This window comes from Rhincodon typus, chromosome 18, assembly GCF_021869965.1.
Source record: "Rhincodon typus isolate 14 chromosome 18, sRhiTyp1.1, whole genome shotgun sequence".
In the NCBI taxonomy this organism is placed as follows: domain Eukaryota; kingdom Metazoa; phylum Chordata; class Chondrichthyes; order Orectolobiformes; family Rhincodontidae; genus Rhincodon; species Rhincodon typus.
Window position 1 is genome coordinate 39,867,641 of NC_063349.1, and position 5,099 is coordinate 39,872,739.

A 5,099-nucleotide genomic window follows, 5' to 3' on the forward strand; every position below is an offset into this window, starting at 1 on the left:
GGAGGGGATAGGTGGGAGGAAGAACAGGTTAGGGAGGCAGGGACGAGTTGGACTGGTTTTGGGATGCGGTGGGGGGAGGGGAGATTTTGAAACTTGTGAAATCCACATTGATACCATTGGGCTGCAGGGTTCCCAAGCGGAATATGAGTTGCTGTTCCTGCAACCTTCGGGTGGCATCGTTGTGGCACTGCAGGAGGCCCAGGATGGACATGTCGTCTGAGGAATGGGAGGGGGAGTTGAAATGGTTCGCGACTGGGAGGTGCAGTTGTTTGTTGCGAACCGAGCGTAGGTGTTCTGCAAAGCGGTCCCCGAGTCTCCGCTGGGTTTCCCCGATGTAGAGGAAGCCACACCGGGTACAGCGGATGCAGTATACCACATTGGCAGATGTGCAGGTGAACATCTGCTTGATGTGGAAAGTCTTCTTGGGGCCTGGGATGGGGATGAGGGAGGAGGTATGGGGGCAGGTGTAGCACTTCCTGCGGTTGCAGGGAAAAGTGCCGGGTGTGGTGGAGCTGGAGGGGAGTGTGGAGCGGACAAGGGAGTCACGGAGAGAGTTGTCCCTCCGGAAAGCAGATAAGGGTGGGGAGGGAAAGATGTCTTTGGTGGTGGGGATTCTGCTCCTATGATGCTGCTTGTTCTACATGTAAACCTGTTTCACCTTTGGATGTAAGAACATTTACACTACTATTCAAACCTTAACAAATACCCATCCAAGGGAAAGACTGGACATTCCAAACTATCGAAACTATTCACCTTAATCAAAAAGCCATTCACACCTACTCTAGTGATCAGGAGCTCATTCAGCCCCGAGAGGAGGAACACTAGCTCGGCAGCCGAAACCTGATTTGGTGGGAGATAAGGGGGCTTGGAGTTGGGTATAGCTGGAGACCCCGAGCCCAGCACTGTGCACTTCGAAACCAGCAATGCGCCCCATTTCCAACCAGGTGTGTGTTCTGAGGTGGGCACTGTGCACTCCTAGTGTGAGCGGTTCGCGAGCAGCAGGCCCTGCATGTGAAGGGCCTTGAGCGAAAGCCACGAGGAAGGGAAAGGAAATCAGTCCGACTTACCAACTCAGAGAAAAGTTCCCGTAGAAGCTGCGAACCCTCCACACCAAGTGCAATCCTCGCAACCAATGAACACCATCAACCAACTACGAACCTCCACTCGATGGTTGGAGGCGACCGAAAGCATCCAGACACAAGACACCGACCGGCTCAACACCAGCAACATCCACCACAACAATCTGCTCGCAAAGACCACCAAGAAAGAACAGAAACCTAAGGTACTCACCCAGCAGGTCCAATGCGCCTAACCGCATCAGCGGACACCACAATACTGACCGTTAGCAGTACTTGCTGCCCTTCAGACTCCCAGCTACAGCAAGAAGCTACGGACAAGAGTCAGTCAAAATCACAGATTCACTCCTGCAGTGAGCCTAAGATAATCGAGACCCTCTAACCCAGCTTGGCTAGTCTTAGATAGGGGAAGGTGGGGTTCAAGGGCTGAAGGTGTAGGGCACCCCTAAGGAAGGGAAGCGGGATAGGACTTTGGGTTAGCAGGTAATCTCTCTCTCTCTCCTCTCTGTCTCTCCCTCTCCCTACCGCCCCTCCCCCCCCCCCCCCTTTCCCTGTTAACATAGGTAACAGCCACCCACTGTATCTATTTATCTGCCATATCAAGTCTTGGCTGTAAGGCTTAACTGGGGGGCAAGTTAACTGGGAGCCAGGTCTCAGTCGTTAGTAGTCAAGTTTGATATTCACTTTCCTGTTTTCCTGTAAATATATTCAATTTGCTTGTCTTTCAATAAAATCAGAGTTTTCTTAGCTTCTGAAGCATCTGCCTCCTGTGTTTTGCACCACACCACATTGCATACATAAGCCTAGTGTCAGAAGCAGGGAGCTGGTGAACAACAAACCAGGAAACACTCCCTACAGAGGCTTTGTTGGCTTTGGTGTTGGTGTTGTTGGTGTTTCCAGGATGTTAATGTTTGTGATGCAGTCTTGGCAGTGGATTTTGAGAATGCCATGGAGATCTGGGCACTTTTAACTAATGACGATATTCCTTCAGCCTAGATGAGCAGGATGTTTCCTGGAAAAAAAGAGGAAAGTATCAGAACAAATAGATCATTTTTTCTGAAGTCTCTGCTGCAGCTTGTTTGGAAGATTTTTTAAAACTAGAACTGGGATTATGTGAGTATCAGCTACTCATCAAAGCAAAACAGAAGATACCTTTTCTGGCTGTTTGTCCCTTCTGAAACTGATAAAGGCTGCTGTGTTTTCAATACCTTCACAAACTGTACACTATCCATTGAACACCTCAGATTAAGCATAAATTAATCTGAGGACATAGTTTTAAGGTGGGAGAGGTAAGATTTAAAAGGGAACTAAGGGGCAGAGAGTGGTGCATGTATGGAATGAAAGGAAGTGTTGGAGGCTGGTACAATTACAACATTTAAAAGGCATCTGGATGGGTGACTGAATAGGAAGGGTTTAGAAGGATATGGGCCAAATGGTGGCAAATAGGACAAGATTAATTTGGGATATTTGGTCATCATGGACGAGTTGGACCGAAAGGTCTATTTCCATGCTGTACAGCTCTATGACTTTTATGATATCTAAACTTATTTGGGTACCCATAGTGCATGGAATTCTTCAAATGTTAAATTGGAGTTATAGGTTGTTTAGAATGAGAAGGGAAATTTTAACTTAAGAATTCCCATTGTACATTTGGGTTAACTACGATTCAGATGATAGTGCTTGCCACTGACTCACAGTCAACATTAAATTGTTCCAGGCTTAACAATCCATCCAAAAACTCCTCTTTAATAGTAGCAACCATTAATGTCACACGCAAATAGGACTAAGACAACTGGATTTATTTAGTGGACCATTAAAAATCATTTTGAAAATATCAGAAATTATTAGAATGAAAGAACAAGCTTAATTTGCAATCTGCTACACTTGATTGCATTTGAATACAAAATACTTTCCTTATAATTATCAAGTTCTATTCCAGATGGTGATTTAATCTTGAAATAAACTTTCAATTAATATATTGAAATAGTTTTGTACATTGTTGTTCACCTTCGACTTTTCAGGATTAAATTCCATTTGCTATTGTTCATCCCATCTAACCCACCCATCTATGTCATCTGTAGTCTAAAGCTATCCCCCTCACTGTGTACCACACCACCAATTTTTGTGCCATCTGTGAACTTACCGATCATATCTCTACAATTATGTCTAGATCACTATTAATGTACACAACAAACAGCAAGGGACCCAGCATTGAACCCTATGGTGCACCACCAGTCACAAGCTAACAGTCACAAAAACATCCTTCAATCATTTCTGAGATAGTTGGAACTGCAGATGCTGGTGAATCCGAGACAACAAGGTGCAGGGCTGGATGAACACAGCAGGCCAAGCAGCATCATAGGAGCAGAGAGGCTGACGTTTCGGGCCTAGACCCTTCATCAGAAAAGGGGGAGGGGAAGGGAGTTCTGAAATAAATAGGGAGAGAGTGGGAGGCGGATAGAAGATGGATAGAGGAGAGGATAGGTGGAGAGGAAACAAACAGGTCGAAGAGGCGGGGATGGGGCCAGTAAAGGTGAGTGTAGGTGGGGAGTTAGGGAGGGGATTGGTCAGTCCAGGGAGGACGGACAGGTCAAGGGGGTGGGATGAGGTTAGTCGGTAGGAGATGGAGGTGCGGCTTGAGGTGGGAGGAGGGGATAGGTGGGAGGAAGGTGTCCGCTCCACACTCCCCTCCAGCTCCACCACACCCGGCACTTTTCCCTGCAACCGCAGGAAGTGCTACACCTGCTCCCATACCTCCTCCCTCACCCCCATCCCAGGCCCCAAGAAGACTTTCCACATCAAGCAGATGTTCACCTGCACATCTGCCAATGTGGTATACTGCATCCGCTGTACCTGGTGTGGCTTCCTCTACATCGGGGAAACCAAGCGGAGACTCGGGGACCGCTTTGCAGAACACCTACGCTCGGTTCGCAATAAACAACTGCACCTCCCAGTCGCGAACCATTTCAACTCCCCCTCTCATTCCTCAGACGACATGTCCATCCTGGGCCTCCTGCAGTGCCCAACGATGCCACCCGAAGGTTGCAGGAACAGCAACTCATATTCCGCTTGGGAACCCTGCAGCCCAATGGTATCAATGTGGATTTCACAAGTTTCAAAATCTCCCCTCCCCCTACCGCATCCCAAAACTAGTCCAGCTCGTCCCTGCCCCCCTAACCTGTTCTTCCTCCCACCTATCCCCTCCTCCCTATTTATTTCAGAACTCCCTTCCCCTCCCCCTTTTCTGATGAAGGGTCTAGGCCCGAAACGTCAGCCTCTCTGCTCCTATGATGCTGCTTGGCCTGTTGTGTTCATCCAGCCCTGCACCTTGTTGTCTCGTCTTCAATCATTTCTCTCTACTTCTTGCCAGTAAGACAATTTTGGATATAATTTGTCAAATTGCCTTGGATCCCATGGGCTGTTAGCTTCTTAACCAGTCTACCATGTGATAACTTGTCAAAAGCCTTACTTAAAAGTTCATGTAAACTACATCAACTAAATTATCTATTCATCTTGTCACATTTTCAAAAACATTAATGAAATTTGTTAGACATGATCTCCTGACAAAGCCACGCTGACTGCCCTTGATTAATCCATGCCTCTCCAAGTGGAGGTTATGTCTGTTGTCAGAATTGTTTGCAATATGATTTCTCTATCACTGATGCTAGACTACTGGCCTGTAGACTCCTGATTTACCCCTACTGCCTTTCTTGAATGATGATATTACATTAACTGTCCTTCAGTCCTCTAGCACCCCAAGTATGGCCAGAGAGGATGTAAAAATTAGTGTGGGAGCCCCTGAAATCTCTACCCCTGCCTCTCACAGGTTGCCGGACAACTGTGGGAAATTGGAAGCATGACTGAGCACTGAAATGAACAGCCACAATGGCAGCAGCCTGAGTGTGAATTTCACCACTGGTATGAATTTACACTGGTAGCAGCAGTGTGAGCTTCCACTGCTGCTTGTGTTGTGGCTTTCAAGCAGACCTGCCACGATCACCAAATCATTTATTGTGCAAGCTT